Genomic DNA, 20342 nt, shown 5'->3' on the forward strand with positions numbered 1-20342 from the left:
CTGTGCATTTTTGAAAACTAGAGACCTAGGGGAATCCAAGATGGGGTGACTTGTGGGGCTCTGACCAGGTTCTGTTACCCAGAATCCTTTGCAAACCTCGAAATCTGGCTAAAAAAACACATTTTCCTCACATTTCGGTGACAGAAAGTTCTGGAATCTGAGAGGAGCCACAAATTTCCTTCCACCCAGCGTTCCCTCAAGTCTCCAGTTAAAATTGGTACCTCACTTGTATGGGTAGACCTAGCGCCCGCGACAGGATATGCCCCAAAACACAACGTGGACACATCACAGAAAACAGAGTTGTTTTTTGCAAAGTGCCTGCCTGTAGATTTTGGCCTCTAGCTCAGCCGGCACCTAGGGAAACCTACCAAACCTGTGCATTTTTTAAAACTAGATACCTAGGGGAATCCTAGATGGGGTGACTTGTGGGGCTCTGACTAGGTTCTGTTACCCAGAATCCTTTGCAAACCTCAAATTTTGGCTAAAAAAACACATTTTCCTCAAATTTCGGTGACAGAAAGTTCTGGAATCAGAGAGGAGCCACAAATTTCCTTCCACCCAGCATTCCCCCAAGTCTCCCGATAAAAATAGTACCTCACTTGTGTGGGTAGGCCTAGCGCCCTCGACAGGATATGCCCCAAAACACAACGTGGACACATCACAGAAAACAGAGCTGTTTTTTGCAAAGTGCCTACCTGTAGATTTTGGCCTCTAGCTCAGCCGGCACCTAGGGAAACCTACGAAACCTGTGCATTTTTGAAAACTATAGACCTAGGGGAATCCAAGATGGGGTGACTTGTGGGGCTCTGACCAGGTTCTGTTACCCAGAATCCTTTGCAAACCTCAAAATCTGGCTAAAAAAACACATTTTCCTCACATTTCGGTGACAGAAAGTTCTGGAATCTTAGAGGAGCCCCAAATTTCCTTCCACCCAGCGTTCCCTCAAGTCTCCAGTTAAAATTGGTACCTCACTTGTATGGGTAGGCCTAGCGCCCGCGACAGGATATGCCCCAAAACACAACGTGGACACATCACAGAAAACAGAGCTGTTTTTTGCAAAGTGCCTACCTGTAGATTTTGGCCTCTAGCTCAGCCGGCACCTAGGGAAACCTACCAAAGCTGTGCATTTTTTAAAACTAGAGACCCAGGGGAATCCAAGATGGGGTGATTTGTGGGGCTCTGACTAGGTTCTGTTACCCAGAATCCTTTGCAAACCTCAAATTTTGGCTAAAAAAACACATTTTCCTCAAATTTCGGTGACAGAAAGTTCTGGAATCAGAGAGGAGCCACAACTTTCCTTCCACCCAGGGTTCCCCTAAGTCTCCCGATAAAAATGATACCTCACTTGTGTGGGTAGGCCTAGCGGCCGCGACAGGGGACGCCCCAAAACACAACGTGGACACATCCCATTTTTTTTAAAGAAAACAGAGCTGTTTTTTGCAAAGTGCCTACCTGTTGATTTTGGCCTCTAGCTCAGCCGGCACCTAGGGAATCCTACCAAACCTGTGCATTTTTTAAAACTAGATACCTAGGGGAATCCAAGATGGGGTGACTTGTGGGGCTTTGACCAGGTTCTGTTACCCAGAATCCTTTGCAAACCTCAAAATTTGGCTAAAAAAACACATTTTCCTCACATTTTGGTGACAGAAAGTTCTGGAATCTGAGAGGAGCCACAAATTTCCTTCCACCCAGCATTCCCCCAAGTCTCCCGTTAAAAATAGTACCTCACTTGTGTGGGTAGGCCTAGCGCCCTCGACAGGATATGCCCCAAAACACAACGTGGACACATCACAGAAAACAGAGCTGTTTTTTGCAAAGTGCCTACCTGTAGATTTTGGCCTCTAGCTCAGCCGGCACCTAGGGAAACCTACGAAACCTGTGCATTTTTGAAAACTAGAGACCTAGGGGAATCCAAGATGGGGTGACTTGTGGGGCTCTGACCAGGTTCTGTTACCCAGAATCCTTTGCAAACCTCGAAATCTGGCTAAAAAAACACATTTTCCTCACATTTCGGTGACAGAAAGTTCTGGAATCTGAGAGGAGCCACAAATTTCCTTCCACCAAGCGTTCCCTCAAGTCTCCAGTTAAAATTGGTACCTCACTTGTATGGGTAGGCCTAACGCCCGCGACAGGATATGCCCCAAAACACAACGTGGACACATCACAGAAAACAGAGCTGTTTTTTGCAAAGTGCCTACCTGTAGATTTTGGCCTCTAGCTCAGCCAGCACCTAGGGAAACCTACCAAAGCTGTGCATTTTTGAAAACTAGAGACCCAGGGGAATCCAAGATGGGGTGACTTGTGGGGCTCTGACTAGGTTCTGTTACCCAGAATCCTTTGCAAACCTCAAATTTTGGCTAAAAAAACACATTTTCCTCAAATTTCGGTGACAGAAAGTTCTGGAATCAGAGAGGAGCCACAACTTTCCTTCCACCCAGGGTTCCCCTAAGTCTCCCGATAAAAATGATACCTCACTTGTGTGGGTAGGCCTAGCGGCCGCGACAGGGGACGCCCCAAAACACAACGTGGACACATCCCATTTTTTGAAAGAAAACAGAGCTGTTTCTGCAAAGTGCCTACCTGTAGATTTTGGCCTCTAGCTCAGCCGGCACCTAGGGAAACCTACCAAACCTGTGCATTTTTTAAAACTAGAGACCTAGGGGAATCCAAGATGGGGTGACTTGTGGGGCTCTGACCAGGTTCTGTTACCCAGAATCCTTTGCAAACCTCAAAATTTGGCTAAAAAAACACATTTTCCTCACATTTCGGTTACAGAAAGTTCTGGAATCTGAGAAGAGCCACAAATTTCCTTCCACCCAGCGTTCCCCCAAGTCTCCCAATAAAAATGATACCTCACTTGTGTGGGTAGGCCTAGCGTCCGCGACAGAAAATACCCGAAAACACAACGTGGACACATCCCATTTTTTGAAACAAAACAGAGCTGTTTTTTGCAAAGTGCCTACCTGTAGATTTTGGCCTCTAGCTCAGCCGGCACCTAGGGAAACCTACCAAACCTGTGCATTTTTGAAAACTATAGACCTAGGGGAATCCAAGATGGGGTGACTTGTGGGGCTCGGACCAGGTTCTGTTACCCAGAATCCTTTGCAAACCTCAAAAGTTGACAAAAAAAACACATTTTCCTCACATTTCGGTGACAGAAAGTTCTGGAATCGGAGAGGAGCCACAAATTTCCTTCCACCCAGCGTTCCCCCAAGTCTCCCGATAAAAATGATACCTCACTTGTGTGGGTAGGCCTAGTGGCCGCGACAGGAAACACCCCAAAACACAACGTGGACACATCCCATTTAAAAACAAAAGAAAACAGAGCTGTTTTTTGCAAAGTGCCTACCTGTAGATTTTGGCCTCTAGCTCAGTCTGCACCTGGGGAAACCTACCAAACCTGTGCATTTTTGAAAACTACAGACCTAGGGGAATCCAAGATGGGGTGACTTGTGGGGCTCTGACCAGGTTCTGTTACCCAGAATCCTTTGCAAACCTCAAATTTTGGCTAAAAAAACACAATTTCCTCACATTTCGGTGACAGAAAGTTCTGGAATCTGAGAGGAGCAACAAATTTCCTTCCACCCAGCATTCCCCCAAGTCTTCCGATAAAAATAATACCTCACTTGTGTGGGTAGGCCTAGCGGCCGCAACAGGGGCCGCCCCAAAACACAACGTGGACACATCCCATTTTTTTAAAGAAAACAGAGCTGTTTTTTGCAAATGCCTACCTGTAGATTTTGGCCTCTAGCTCAGCCGGCACCTAGGGAAGCCTACCAAACCTGTGCATTTTTTTAAACTAGAGACCTAGGGGTATCCAAGATGGGGTGACTTGTGGGGCTCTGACCAGGTTCTGTTACCCAGAATCCTTTGCAAACCTCAAATTGTGGCTAAAAAAACACATTTCCTCACATTTCGGTGACAGAAAGTTCTGGAATCTGAGAGGAGCCACAAATTTCCTTCCACCGAGCATTCCCCCAAGTCTCCCGATAAAAATGGTACCTCACTTGTGTGGGTAGGCCTAGCGCCCTCGACAGGATATGCCCCAAAACACAACGTGGATACATCACAGAAAACAGAGCTGTTTTTTGCAAAGTGCCTACCTGTAGATTTTGGCCTCTAGCTCAGCCGGCACCTAGGGTAACCTAGCAAACCAGTGCATTTTTGCAAACTAGAGACCTAGGGGAATCCAAGATGGGGTGACTTGTGGGGCTCTGACCAGGTTCTGTTACCCAGAATCCTTTGCAAACCTCAAAATCTGGCTAAAAAACACATTTTCCTCACATTTCGGTGACAGAAAGTGATGGAATCTGAAAGGAGCCACAAATTTCCTTCCGCCCAGCGTTCCCCCAAGTCTCCCGTTAAAAATGGTACCTCACTTGTATGGGTAGGCCTAGCGCCCGCGACAAGATATGCCCCAAAACACAACGTGGACACATCACAGAAAACAGAGCTGTTTTTTGCAAAGTGCCTACCTGTAGATTTTGGCCTCTAGCTCAGCCGGCACCTAGGGAAACCTACCAAAGCTGTGCATTTTTGAAAACTAGAGACCTAGGGGAATCCAAGATCGGGTGACTTGTGGGGCTCTGACTAGGTTCTGTTACCCAGAATCCTTTGCAAACCTCAAATTTTGGCTAAAAAAACACATTTTCCTCAAATTTCAGTGACAGAAAGTTCTGGAATCTGGGAGGAGCCACAAATTTCCTTCCACCCAGCGTTCCCCCAAGTCTCCCAATATAAATGATACCTCACTTGTGTGGGTAGGCCTAGCGGCCGCGACAGGGGACGCCCCAAAACACAACGTGGACACATCCCATTTTTTGAAAGAAAACAGAGCTGTTTTTTGCAAAGTGCCTACCTGTAGATTTTGGCCTCTAGCTCAGCCGGCACCTAGGGAAACCTACCAAACCTGTGCATTTTTTAAAACTAGAGACCTAGGGGAATCCAAGATGGGGTGACTTGTGGGGCTCTGACCAGGTTCTGTTACCCAGAATCCTTTGCAAACCTCACAATTTGGCTAAAAAAACACATTTTCCTCACATTTCGGTGACAGAAAGTTCTGGAATCTGAGAGGAGCCACAAATTTCCTTCCACCCAGCGTTCCCCCAAGTCTCCCAATAAAAATGATACCTCACTTGTGTGGGTAGGCCTAGCGGCCGCGACAGTAAATGCCCAAAAACACAACGTGGACACATCCCATTTTTTTAAACAAAACAGAGCTGTTTTTTGCAAAGTGCCTACCTGTAGATTTTGGCCTCTAGCTCAGCCAGCACCTAGGGAAACCTACCAAACCTGTGCATTTTTGAAAACTATAGACCTAGGGGAATCCAAGATGGGGTGACTTCTGGGGCTCTGACCAGGTTCTGTTACCCAGAATCCTTTGCAAACCTCAAAATTTGGCTAAAAAAAACACATTTTCCTCAAATTTCGGTGACAGAAAGTTCTGGAATCTGAGAGGAGCCACAAATTTCCTTCCACCCAGCGTTCCCCCAAGTCTCCCGATAAAAATGATACCTCACTTGTGTGGGTAGGCCTAGCGCCCTCGACAGGATATGCCCCAAAACACAACGTGGACACATCACAGAAAACAGAGCTGTTTTTTGCAAAGTGCCTACCTGTAGATTTTGGCCTCTAGCTCAGCCGGCACCTAGGGAAACCTACGAAACCTGTGCATTTTTTAAAACTAGATACCTAGGGGAATCCAAGATGGGGTGACTTGTGGGGCTCTGACCAGGTTCTGATACCCAGAATCCTTTGCAAACCTCAAAATTTGGCTAAAAAAACACATTTTCCTCACATTTTGGTGACAGAAAGTTCTGGAATCTTAGAGGAGCCACAAATTTCCTTCCACCCAGCGTTCCCTCAAGTCTCCAGTTAAAATTGGTACCTCACTTGTATGGGTAGGCCTAGCGCCCGCGACAGGATATGCCCCAAAACACAACGTGGACACATCACAGAAAACAGAGCTGTTTTTTGCAAAGTGCCTACCTGTAGATTTTGGCCTCTAGCTCAGCCGGCACCTAGGGAAACCTACCAATGCTGTGCATTTTTTGAAAACTAGAGACCCAGGGGAATCCAAGATGGGGTGATTTGTGGGGCTCTGACTAGGTTCTGTTACCCAGAATCCTTTGCAAACCTCAAATTTTGGCTAAAAAAACACATTTTCCTCAAATTTCGGTGACAGAAAGTTCTGGAATCAGAGAGGAGCCACAACTTTCCTTCCACCCAGGGTTCCCCTAAGTCTCCCGATAAAAATGATACCTCACTTGTGTGGGTAGGCCTAGCGGCCGCGACAGGGGGCGCCCCAAAACACAACGTGGACACATCCCATTTTTTTAAAGAAAACAGAGCTGTTTTTTGCAAAGTGCCTACCTGTAGATTTTGGCCTCTAGCTCAGCCGGCACCTAGGGAAACCTACCAAACCTGTGCATTTTTTAAAACTAGATACCTAGGGGAATCCAAGATGGGGTAACTTGTGGGGCTTTGACCAGGTTCTGTTACCCAGAATCCTTTGCAAACCTCAAAATTTGGCTAAAAAAACACATTTTCCTCACATTTTGGTGACAGAAAGTTCTGGAATCTGAGAGGAGCCACAAATTTCCTTCCACCCAGCATTCCCCCAAGTCTCCCGATAAAAATAGTACCTCACTTGTGTGGGTAGGCCTAGCGCCCTCGACAGGATATGCCCCAAAACACAACGTGGACACATCACAGATAACAGAGCTGTTTTTTGCAAAGTGCCTACCTGTAGATTTTGGCCTCTAGCTCAGCCGGCACCTAGGGAAACCTACGAAACCTGTGCATTTTTTAAAACTAGAGACCTAGGGGAATCCAAGATGGGGTGACTTGTGGGGCTCTGACCAGGTTCTGTTACCCAGAATCCTTTGCAAACCTCGAAATCTGGCTAAAAAAACACATTTTCCTCATATTTCGGTGACAGAAAGTTCTGGAATCTGAGAGGAGCCACAAATTTCCTTCCACCCAGCGTTCCCTCAAGTCTCCAGTTAAAATTGGTACCTCACTTGTATGGGTAGACCTAGCGCCCGCGACAGGATATGCCCCAAAACACAACGTGGACACATCACAGAAAACAGAGTTGTTTTTTGCAAAGTGCCTGCCTGTAGATTTTGGCCTCTAGCTCAGCCGGCACCTAGGGAAACCTACCAAACCTGTGCATTTTTTAAAACTAGATACCTAGGGGAATCCTAGATGGGGTGACTTGTGGGGCTCTGACTAGGTTCTGTTACCCAGAATCCTTTGCAAACCTCAAATTTTGGCTAAAAAAACACATTTTCCTCAAATTTCGGTGACAGAAAGTTCTGGAATCAGAGAGGAGCCACAAATTTCCATCCACCCAGCATTCCCCCAAGTCTCCCGATAAAAATAGTACCTCACTTGTGTGGGTAGGCCTAGCGCCCTCGACAGGATATGCCCCAAAACACAACGTGGACACATCACAGAAAACAGAGCTGTTTTTTGCAAAGTGCCTACCTGTAGATTTTGGCCTCTAGCTCAGCCGGCACCTAGGGAAACCTACGAAACCTGTGCATTTTTGAAAACTATAGACCTAGGGGAATCCAAGATGGGGTGACTTGTGGGGCTCTGACCAGGTTCTGTTACCCAGAATCCTTTGCAAACCTCAAAATCTGGCTAAAAAAACACATTTTCCTCACATTTCGGTGACAGAAAGTTCTGGAATCTTAGAGGAGCCCCAAATTTCCTTCCACCCAGCGTTCCCTTAAGTCTCCAGTTAAAATTGGTACCTCACTTGTATGGGTAGGCCTAGCGCCCGCGACAGGATATGCCCCAAAACACAACGTGGACACATCACAGAAAACAGAGCTGTTTTTTGCAAAGTGCCTACCTGTAGATTTTGGCCTCTAGCTCAGCCGGCACCTAGGGAAACCTACCAAAGCTGTGCATTTTTGAAAACTAGAGACCCAGGGGAATCCAAGATGGGGTGATTTGTGGGGCTCTGACTAGGTTCTGTTACCCAGAATCCTTTGCAAACCTCAAATTTTGGCTAAAAAAACACATTTTCCTCAAATTTCGGTGACAGAAAGTTCTGGAATCAGAGAGGAGCCACAACTTTCCTTCCACCCAGGGTTCCCCTAAGTCTCCCGATAAAAATGATACCTCACTTGTGTGGGTAGGCCTAGCGGCCGCGACAGGGGGCGCCCCAAAACACAACGTGGACACATCCCATTTTTTTAAAGAAAACAGAGCTGTTTTTTGCAAAGTGCCTACCTGTAGATTTTGGCCTCTAGCTCAGCCGGCACCTAGGGAAACCTACCAAACCTGTGCATTTTTTAAAACTAGATACCTAGGGGAATCCAAGATGGGGTGACTTGTGGGGCTTTGACCAGGTTCTGTTACCCAGAATCCTTTGCAAACCTCAAAATTTGGCTAAAAAAACACATTTTCCTCACATTTTGGTGACAGAAAGTTCTGGAATCTGAGAGGAGCCACAAATTTCCTTCCACCCAGCATTCCCCCAAGTCTCCCGATAAAAATAGTACCTCACTTGTGTGGGTAGGCCTAGCGCCCTCAACAGGATATGCCCCAAAACACAACGTGGACACATCACAGAAAACAGAGCTGTTTTTTGCAAAGTGCCTACCTGTAGATTTTGGCCTCTAGCTCAGCCGGCACCTAGGGAAACCTACGAAACCTGTGCATTTTTGAAAACTAGAGACCTAGGGGAATCCAAGATGGGGTGACTTGTGGGGCTCTGACCAGGTTCTGTTACCCAGAATCCTTTGCAAACCTCGAAATCTGGCTAAAAAAACCCATTTTCCTCACATTTCGGTGACAGAAAGTTCTGGAATCTTAGAGGAGCCCCAAATTTCCTTCCACCCAGCGTTCCCTTAAGTCTCCAGTTAAAATTGGTACCTCACTTGTATGGGTAGGCCTAGCGCCCGCGACAGGATATGCCCCAAAACACAACGTGGACACATCACAGAAAACAGAGCTGTTTTTTGCAAAGTGCCTACCTGTAGATTTTGGCCTCTAGCTCAGCCGGCACCTAGGGAAACCTACCAAACCTGTGCATTTTTTAAAACTAGATACCTAGGGGAATCCAAGATGGGGTGACTTGTGGGGCTTTGACCAGGTTCTGTTACCCAGAATCCTTTGCAAACCTCAAAATTTGGCTAAAAAAACACATTTTCCTCACATTTTGGTGACAGAAAGTTCTGGAATCTGAGAGGAGCCACAAATTTCCTTCCACCCAGCATTCCCCCAAGTCTCCCGATAAAAATGATACCTCACTTGTGTGGGTAGGCCTAGTGGCCGCGACAGGAAACACCCCAAAACACAACGTGGACACATCCCATTTAAAAACAAAAGAAAACAGAGCTGTTTTTTGCAAAGTGCCTACCTGTAGATTTTGGCCTCTAGCTCAGTCTGCACCTGGGGAAACCTACCAAACCTGTGCATTTTTGAAAACTACAGACCTAGGGGAATCCAAGATGGGGTTACTTGTGGGGCTCTGACCAGGTTCTGTTACCCAGAATCCTTTGCAAACCTCAAATTTTGGCTAAAAAAACACAATTTCCTCACATTTCGGTGACAGAAAGTTCTGGAATCTGAGAGGAGCAACAAATTTCCTTCCACCCAGCATTCCCCCAAGTCTTCCGATAAAAATAATACCTCACTTGTGTGGGTAGGCCTAGCGGCCGCAACAGGAGCCGCCCCAAAACACAACGTGGACACATCCCATTTTTTTAAAGAAAACAGAGCTGTTTTTTGCAAATGCCTACCTGTAGATTTTGGCCTCTAGCTCAGCCGGCACCTAGGGAAGCCTACCAAACCTGTGCATTTTTTTAAACTAGAGACCTAGGGGTATCCAAGATGGGGTGACTTGTGGGGCTCTGACCAGGTTCTGTTACCCAGAATCCTTTGCAAACCTCAAATTGTGGCTAAAAAAACACATTTCCTCACATTTCGGTGACAGAAAGTTCTGGAATCTGAGAGGAGCCACAAATTTCCTTCCACCGAGCATTCCCCCAAGTCTCCCGATAAAAATGGTACCTCACTTGTGTGGGTAGGCCTAGCGCCCTCGACAGGATATGCCCCAAAACACAACGTGGATACATCACAGAAAACAGAGCTGTTTTTTGCAAAGTGCCTACCTGTAGATTTTGGCCTCTAGCTCAGCCGGCACCTAGGGTAACCTAGCAAACCAGTGCATTTTTGCAAACTAGAGACCTAGGGGAATCCAAGATGGGGTGACTTGTGGGGCTCTGACCAGGTTCTGTTACCCAGAATCCTTTGCAAACCTCAAAATCTGGCTAAAAAACACATTTTCCTCACATTTCGGTGACAGAAAGTGATGGAATCTGAAAGGAGCCACAAATTTCCTTCCGCCCAGCGTTCCCCCAAGTCTCCCGTTAAAAATGGTACCTCACTTGTATGGGTAGGCCTAGCGCCCGCGACAAGATATGCCCCAAAACACAACGTGGACACATCACAGAAAACAGAGCTGTTTTTTGCAAAGTGCCTACCTGTAGATTTTGGCCTCTAGCTCAGCCGGCACCTAGGGAAACCTACCAAAGCTGTGCATTTTTGAAAACTAGAGACCTAGGGGAATCCAAGATCGGGTGACTTGTGGGGCTCTGACTAGGTTCTGTTACCCAGAATCCTTTGCAAACCTCAAATTTTGGCTAAAAAAACACATTTTCCTCAAATTTCAGTGACAGAAAGTTCTGGAATCTGGGAGGAGCCACAAATTTCCTTCCACCCAGCGTTCCCCCAAGTCTCCCAATATAAATGATACCTCACTTGTGTGGGTAGGCCTAGCGGCCGCGACAGGGGACGCCCCAAAACACAACGTGGACACATCCCATTTTTTGAAAGAAAACAGAGCTGTTTTTTGCAAAGTGCCTACCTGTAGATTTTGGCCTCTAGCTCAGCCGGCACCTAGGGAAACCTACCAAACCTGTGCATTTTTTAAAACTAGAGACCTAGGGGAATCCAAGATGGGGTGACTTGTGGGGCTCTGACCAGGTTCTGTTACCCAGAATCCTTTGCAAACCTCACAATTTGGCTAAAAAAACACATTTTTCTCGATTTTCGGTGACAGAAAGTTCTGGAATCTGAGAGGAGCCACAAATTTCCTTCCACCCAGCGTTCCCCCAAGTCTCCCAATAAAAATGATACCTCACTTGTGTGGGTAGGCCTAGCGGCCGCGACAGTAAATGCCCAAAAACACAACGTGGACACATCCCATTTTTTTAAACAAAACAGAGCTGTTTTTTGCAAAGTGCCTACCTGTAGATTTTGGCCTCTAGCTCAGCCAGCACCTAGGGAAACCTACCAAACCTGTGCATTTTTGAAAACTATAGACCTAGGGGAATCCAAGATGGGGTGACTTCTGGGGCTCTGACCAGGTTCTGTTACCCAGAATCCTTTGCAAACCTCAAAATTTGGCTAAAAAAAACACATTTTCCTCAAATTTCGGTGACAGAAAGTTCTGGAATCTGAGAGGAGCCACAAATTTCCTTCCACCCAGCGTTCCCCCAAGTCTCCCGATAAAAATGATACCTCACTTGTGTGGGTAGGCCTAGCGCCCTCGACAGGATATGCCCCAAAACACAACGTGGACACATCACAGAAAACAGAGCTGTTTTTTGCAAAGTGCCTACCTGTAGATTTTGGCCTCTAGCTCAGCCGGCACCTAGGGAAACCTACGAAACCTGTGCATTTTTTAAAACTAGATACCTAGGGGAATCCAAGATGGGGTGACTTGTGGGGCTCTGACCAGGTTCTGATACCCAGAATCCTTTGCAAACCTCAAAATTTGGCTAAAAAAACACATTTTCCTCACATTTTGGTGACAGAAAGTTCTGGAATCTTAGAGGAGCCACAAATTTCCTTCCACCCAGCGTTCCCTCAAGTCTCCAGTTAAAATTGGTACCTCACTTGTATGGGTAGGCCTAGCGCCCGCGACAGGATATGCCCCAAAACACAACGTGGACACATCACAGAAAACAGAGCTGTTTTTTGCAAAGTGCCTACCTGTAGATTTTGGCCTCTAGCTCAGCCGGCACCTAGGGAAACCTACCAATGCTGTGCATTTTTTGAAAACTAGAGACCCAGGGGAATCCAAGATGGGGTGATTTGTGGGGCTCTGACTAGGTTCTGTTACCCAGAATCCTTTGCAAACCTCAAATTTTGGCTAAAAAAACACATTTTCCTCAAATTTCGGTGACAGAAAGTTCTGGAATCAGAGAGGAGCCACAACTTTCCTTCCACCCAGGGTTCCCCTAAGTCTCCCGATAAAAATGATACCTCACTTGTGTGGGTAGGCCTAGCGGCCGCGACAGGGGGCGCCCCAAAACACAACGTGGACACATCCCATTTTTTTAAAGAAAACAGAGCTGTTTTTTGCAAAGTGCCTACCTGTAGATTTTGGCCTCTAGCTCAGCCGGCACCTAGGGAAACCTACCAAACCTGTGCATTTTTTAAAACTAGATACCTAGGGGAATCCAAGATGGGGTAACTTGTGGGGCTTTGACCAGGTTCTGTTACCCAGAATCCTTTGCAAACCTCAAAATTTGGCTAAAAAAACACATTTTCCTCACATTTTGGTGACAGAAAGTTCTGGAATCTGAGAGGAGCCACAAATTTCCTTCCACCCAGCATTCCCCCAAGTCTCCCGATAAAAATAGTACCTCACTTGTGTGGGTAGGCCTAGCGCCCTCGACAGGATATGCCCCAAAACACAACGTGGACACATCACAGATAACAGAGCTGTTTTTTGCAAAGTGCCTACCTGTAGATTTTGGCCTCTAGCTCAGCCGGCACCTAGGGAAACCTACGAAACCTGTGCATTTTTTAAAACTAGAGACCTAGGGGAATCCAAGATGGGGTGACTTGTGGGGCTCTGACCAGGTTCTGTTACCCAGAATCCTTTGCAAACCTCGAAATCTGGCTAAAAAAACACATTTTCCTCATATTTCGGTGACAGAAAGTTCTGGAATCTGAGAGGAGCCACAAATTTCCTTCCACCCAGCGTTCCCTCAAGTCTCCAGTTAAAATTGGTACCTCACTTGTATGGGTAGACCTAGCGCCCGCGACAGGATATGCCCCAAAACACAACGTGGACACATCACAGAAAACAGAGTTGTTTTTTGCAAAGTGCCTGCCTGTAGATTTTGGCCTCTAGCTCAGCCGGCACCTAGGGAAACCTACCAAACCTGTGCATTTTTTAAAACTAGATACCTAGGGGAATCCTAGATGGGGTGACTTGTGGGGCTCTGACTAGGTTCTGTTACCCAGAATCCTTTGCAAACCTCAAATTTTGGCTAAAAAAACACATTTTCCTCAAATTTCGGTGACAGAAAGTTCTGGAATCAGAGAGGAGCCACAAATTTCCATCCACCCAGCATTCCCCCAAGTCTCCCGATAAAAATAGTACCTCACTTGTGTGGGTAGGCCTAGCGCCCTCGACAGGATATGCCCCAAAACACAACGTGGACACATCACAGAAAACAGAGCTGTTTTTTGCAAAGTGCCTACCTGTAGATTTTGGCCTCTAGCTCAGCCGGCACCTAGGGAAACCTACGAAACCTGTGCATTTTTGAAAACTATAGACCTAGGGGAATCCAAGATGGGGTGACTTGTGGGGCTCTGACCAGGTTCTGTTACCCAGAATCCTTTGCAAACCTCAAAATCTGGCTAAAAAAACACATTTTCCTCACATTTCGGTGACAGAAAGTTCTGGAATCTTAGAGGAGCCCCAAATTTCCTTCCACCCAGCGTTCCCTTAAGTCTCCAGTTAAAATTGGTACCTCACTTGTATGGGTAGGCCTAGCGCCCGCGACAGGATATGCCCCAAAACACAACGTGGACACATCACAGAAAACAGAGCTGTTTTTTGCAAAGTGCCTACCTGTAGATTTTGGCCTCTAGCTCAGCCGGCACCTAGGGAAACCTACCAAAGCTGTGCATTTTTGAAAACTAGAGACCCAGGGGAATCCAAGATGGGGTGATTTGTGGGGCTCTGACTAGGTTCTGTTACCCAGAATCCTTTGCAAACCTCAAATTTTGGCTAAAAAAACACATTTTCCTCAAATTTCGGTGACAGAAAGTTCTGGAATCAGAGAGGAGCCACAACTTTCCTTCCACCCAGGGTTCCCCTAAGTCTCCCGATAAAAATGATACCTCACTTGTGTGGGTAGGCCTAGCGGCCGCGACAGGGGGCGCCCCAAAACACAACGTGGACACATCCCATTTTTTTAAAGAAAACAGAGCTGTTTTTTGCAAAGTGCCTACCTGTAGATTTTGGCCTCTAGCTCAGCCGGCACCTAGGGAAACCTACCAAACCTGTGCATTTTTGAAAACTATAGACCTAGGGGAATCCAAGATGGGTTGACTTCTGGGGCTCTGACCAGGTTCTGTTACCCAGAATCCTTTGCAAACCTCAAAATTTGGCTAAAAAAAACACATTTTCCTCAAATTTCGGTGACAGAAAGTTCTGGAATCTGAGAGGAGCCACAAATTTCCTTCCACCCAGCGTTCCCCCAAGTCTCCCGATAAAAATGATACCTCACTTGTGTGGGTAGGCCTAGCGCCCTCGACAGGATATGCCCCAAAACACAACGTGGACACATCACAGAAAACAGAGCTGTTTTTTGCAAAGTGCCTACCTGTAGATTTTGGCCTCTAGCTCAGCCGGCACCTAGGGAAACCTACGAAACCTGTGCATTTTTTAAAACTAGATACCTAGGGGAATCCAAGATGGGGTGACTTGTGGGGCTCTGACCAGGTTCTGATACCCAGAATCCTTTGCAAACCTCAAAATTTGGCTAAAAAAACACATTTTCCTCACATTTTGGTGACAGAAAGTTCTGGAATCTTAGAGGAGCCACAAATTTCCTTCCACCCAGCGTTCCCTCAAGTCTCCAGTTAAAATTGGTACCTCACTTGTATGGGTAGGCCTAGCGCCCGCGACAGGATATGCCCCAAAACACAACGTGGACACATCACAGAAAACAGAGCTGTTTTTTGCAAAGTGCCTACCTGTAGATTTTGGCCTCTAGCTCAGCCGGCACCTAGGGAAACCTACCAATGCTGTGCATTTTTTGAAAACTAGAGACCCAGGGGAATCCAAGATGGGGTGATTTGTGGGGCTCTGACTAGGTTCTGTTACCCAGAATCCTTTGCAAACCTCAAATTTTGGCTAAAAAAACACATTTTCCTCAAATTTCGGTGACAGAAAGTTCTGGAATCAGAGAGGAGCCACAACTTTCCTTCCACCCAGGGTTCCCCTAAGTCTCCCGATAAAAATGATACCTCACTTGTGTGGGTAGGCCTAGCGGCCGCGACAGGGGGCGCCCCAAAACACAACGTGGACACATCCCATTTTTTTAAAGAAAACAGAGCTGTTTTTTGCAAAGTGCCTACCTGTAGATTTTGGCCTCTAGCTCAGCCGGCACCTAGGGAAACCTACCAAACCTGTGCATTTTTTAAAACTAGATACCTAGGGGAATCCAAGATGGGGTAACTTGTGGGGCTTTGACCAGGTTCTGTTACCCAGAATCCTTTGCAAACCTCAAAATTTGGCTAAAAAAACACATTTTCCTCACATTTTGGTGACAGAAAGTTCTGGAATCTGAGAGGAGCCACAAATTTCCTTCCACCCAGCATTCCCCCAAGTCTCCCGATAAAAATAGTACCTCACTTGTGTGGGTAGGCCTAGCGCCCTCGACAGGATATGCCCCAAAACACAACGTGGACACATCACAGATAACAGAGCTGTTTTTTGCAAAGTGCCTACCTGTAGATTTTGGCCTCTAGCTCAGCCGGCACCTAGGGAAACCTACGAAACCTGTGCATTTTTTAAAACTAGAGACCTAGGGGAATCCAAGATGGGGTGACTTGTGGGGCTCTGACCAGGTTCTGTTACCCAGAATCCTTTGCAAACCTCGAAATCTGGCTAAAAAAACACATTTTCCTCATATTTCGGTGACAGAAAGTTCTGGAATCTGAGAGGAGCCACAAATTTCCTTCCACCCAGCGTTCCCTCAAGTCTCCAGTTAAAATTGGTACCTCACTTGTATGGGTAGACCTAGCGCCCGCGACAGGATATGCCCCAAAACACAACGTGGACACATCACAGAAAACAGAGTTGTTTTTTGCAAAGTGCCTGCCTGTAGATTTTGGCCTCTAGCTCAGCCGGCACCTAGGGAAACCTACCAAACCTGTGCATTTTTTAAAACTAGATACCTAGGGGAATCCTAGATGGGGTGACTTGTGGGGCTCTGACTAGGTTCTGTTACCCAGAATCCTTTGCAAACCTCAAATTTTGGCTAAAAAAACACATTTTCCTCAAATTTCGGTGACAGAAAGTTCTGGAATCAGAGAGGAGCCACAAATTTCCATCCACCCAGCATTCCCCCAAGTCTCCCGATAAAAATAGTACCTCACTTGTGTGGGTAGGCCTAGCGCCCTCGACAGGATATGCCCCAAAACACAACGTGGACACATCACAGAAAACAGAGCTGTTTTTTGCAAAGTGCCTACCTGTAGATTTTGGCCTCTAGCTCAGCCGGCACCTAGGGAAACCTACGAAACCTGTGCATTTTTGAAAACTATAGACCTAGGGGAATCCAAGATGGGGTGACTTGTGGGGCTCTGACCAGGTTCTGTTACCCAGAATCCTTTGCAAACCTCAAAATCTGGCTAAAAAAACACATTTTCCTCACATTTCGGTGACAGAAAGTTCTGGAATCTTAGAGGAGCCCCAAATTTCCTTCCACCCAGCGTTCCCTTAAGTCTCCAGTTAAAATTGGTACCTCACTTGTATGGGTAGGCCTAGCGCCCGCGACAGGATATGCCCCAAAACACAACGTGGACACATCACAGAAAACAGAGCTGTTTTTTGCAAAGTGCCTACCTGTAGATTTTGGCCTCTAGCTCAGCCGGCACCTAGGGAAACCTACCAAAGCTGTGCATTTTTGAAAACTAGAGACCCAGGGGAATCCAAGATGGGGTGATTTGTGGGGCTCTGACTAGGTTCTGTTACCCAGAATCCTTTGCAAACCTCAAATTTTGGCTAAAAAAACACATTTTCCTCAAATTTCGGTGACAGAAAGTTCTGGAATCAGAGAGGAGCCACAACTTTCCTTCCACCCAGGGTTCCCCTAAGTCTCCCGATAAAAATGATACCTCACTTGTGTGGGTAGGCCTAGCGGCCGCGACAGGGGGCGCCCCAAAACACAACGTGGACACATCCCATTTTTTTAAAGAAAACAGAGCTGTTTTTTGCAAAGTGCCTACCTGTAGATTTTGGCCTCTAGCTCAGCCGGCACCTAGGGAAACCTACCAAACCTGTGCATTTTTTAAAACTAGATACCTAGGGGAATCCAAGATGGGGTGACTTGTGGGGCTTTGACCAGGTTCTGTTACCCAGAATCCTTTGCAAACCTCAAAATTTGGCTAAAAAAACACATTTTCCTCACATTTTGGTGACAGAAAGTTCTGGAATCTGAGAGGAGCCACAAATTTCCTTCCACCCAGCATTCCCCCAAGTCTCCCGATAAAAATAGTACCTCACTTGTGTGGGTAGGCCTAGCGCCCTCGACAGGATATGCCCCAAAACACAACGTGGACACATCACAGAAAACAGAGCTGTTTTTTGCAAAGTGCCTACCTGTAGATTTTGGCCTCTAGCTCAGCCGGCACCTAGGGAAACCTACGAAACCTGTGCATTTTTGAAAACTAGAGACCTAGGGGAATCCAAGATGGGGTGACTTGTGGGGCTCTGACCAGATTCTGTTACCCAGAATCCTTTGCAAACCTCGAAATCTGGCTAAAAAAACACATTTTCCTCACATTTCGGTGACAGAAAGTTCTGGAATCTTAGAGGAGCCCCAAATTTCCTTCCACCCAGCGTTCCCTTAAGTCTCCAGTTAAAATTGGTACCTCACTTGTATGGGTAGGCCTAGCGCCCGCGACAGGATATGCCCCAAAACACAACGTGGACACATCACAGAAAACAGAGCTGTTTTTTGCAAAGTGCCTACCTGTAGATTTTGGCCTCTAGCTCAGCCGGCACCTAGGGAAACCTACCAAACCTGTGCATTTTTTAAAACTAGATACCTAGGGGAATCCAAGATGGGGTGACTTGTGGGGCTTTGACCAGGTTCTGTTACCCAGAATCCTTTGCAAACCTCAAAATTTGGCTAAAAAAACACATTTTCCTCACATTTTGGTGACAGAAAGTTCTGGAATCTGAGAGGAGCCACAAATTTCCTTCCACCCAGCATTCCCCCAAGTCTCCCGATAAAAATAGTACCTCACTTGTGTGGGTAGGCCTAGCGCCCTCGACAGGATATGCCCCAAAACACAACGTGGACACATCACAGAAAACAGAGCTGTTTTTTGCAAAGTGCCTACCTGTAGATTTTGGCCTCTAGCTCAGCCGGCACCTAGGGAAACCTACGAAACCTGTGCATTTTTGAAAACTAGAGACCTAGGGGAATCCAAGATGGGGTGACTTGTGGGGCTCTGACCAGGTTCTGTTACCCAGAATCCTTTGCAAACCTCGAAATCTGGCTAAAAAAACACATTTTCCTCACATTTCGGTGACAGAAAGTTCTGGAATCTGAGAGGAGCCACAAATTTCCTTCCACCAAGCGTTCCCTCAAGTCTCCAGTTAAAATTGGTACCTCACTTGTATGGGTAGGCCTAACGCCCGCGACAGGATATGCCCCAAAACACAACGTGGACACATCACAGAAAACAGAGCTGTTTTTTGCAAAGTGCCTACCTGTAGATTTTGGCCTCTAGCTCAGCCAGCACCTAGGGAAACCTACCAAAGCTGTGCATTTTTGAAAACTAGAGACCCAGGGGAATCCAAGATGGGGTGACTTGTGGGGCTCTGACTAGGTTCTGTTACCCAGAATCCTTTGCAAACCTCAAATTTTGGCTAAAAAAACACATTTTCCTCAAATTTCGGTGACAGAAAGTTCTGGAATCAGAGAGGAGCCACAACTTTCCTTCCACCCAGGGTTCCCCTAAGTCTCCCGATAAAAATGATACCTCACTTGTGTGGGTAGGCCTAGCGGCCGCGACAGGGGACGCCCCAAAACACAACGTGGACACATCCCATTTTTTGAAAGAAAACAGAGCTGTTTCTGCAAAGTGCCTACCTGTAGATTTTGGCCTCTAGCTCAGCCGGCACCTAGGGAAACCTACCAAACCTGTGCATTTTTGAAAACTAGAGACCTAGGGGAATCCAAGATGGGGTGACTTGTGGGGCTCTGACCAGGTTCTGTTACCCAGAATCCTTTGCAAACCTCAAAATGTGGCTAAAAAAACACATTTTCCTCACATTTCGGTTACAGAAAGTTCTGGAATCTGAGAAGAGCCACAAATTTCCTTCCACCCAGCGTTCCCCCAAGTCTCCCAATAAAAATGATACCTCACTTGTGTGGGTAGGCCTAGCGGCCGCGACAGAAAATACCCGAAAACACAACGTGGACACATCCCATTTTTTGAAACAAAACAGAGCTGTTTTTTGCAAAGTGCCTACCTGTAGATTTTGGCCTCTAGCTCAGCCGGCACCTAGGGAAACCTACCAAACCTGTGCATTTTTGAAAACTATAGACCTAGGGGAATCCAAGATGGGGTGACTTGTGGGGCTCTGACCAGGTTCTGTTACCCAGAATCCTTTGCAAACCTCAAATTGTGGCTAAAAAAACACATTTCCTCACATTTCGGTGACAGAAAGTTCTGGAATCTGAGAGGAGCCACAAATTTCCTTCCACCGAGCATTCCCCCAAGTCTCCCGATAAAAATGGTACCTCACTTGTGTGGGTAGGCCTAGCGCCCTCGACAGGATATGCCCCAAAACACAACGTGGATACATCACAGAAAACAGAGCTGTTTTTTGCAAAGTGCCTACCTGTAGATTTTGGCCTCTAGCTCAGCCGGCACCTAGGGTAACCTAGCAAACCAGTGCATTTTTGCAAACTAGAGACCTAGGGGAATCCAAGATGGGGTGACTTGTGGGGCTCTGACCAGGTTCTGTTACCCAGAATCCTTTGCAAACCTCAAAATCTGGCTAAAAAACACATTTTCCTCACATTTCGGTGACAGAAAGTGATGGAATCTGAGAGGAGCCACAAATTTCCTTCCGCCCAGCGTTCCCCCAAGTCTTCCGTTAAAAATGGTACCTCACTTGTATGGGTAGGCCTAGCGCCCGCGACAAGATATGCCCCAAAACACAACGTGGACACATCACAGAAAACAGAGCTGTTTTTTGCAAAGTGCCTACCTGTAGATTTTGGCCTCTAGCTCAGCCGGCACCTAGGGAAACCTACCAAAGCTGTGCA

The sequence above is a fragment of the Pleurodeles waltl genome, chromosome 8 (assembly GCF_031143425.1).
Source record: "Pleurodeles waltl isolate 20211129_DDA chromosome 8, aPleWal1.hap1.20221129, whole genome shotgun sequence".
NCBI classification, from domain to species: Eukaryota; Metazoa; Chordata; class Amphibia; order Caudata; family Salamandridae; genus Pleurodeles; species Pleurodeles waltl.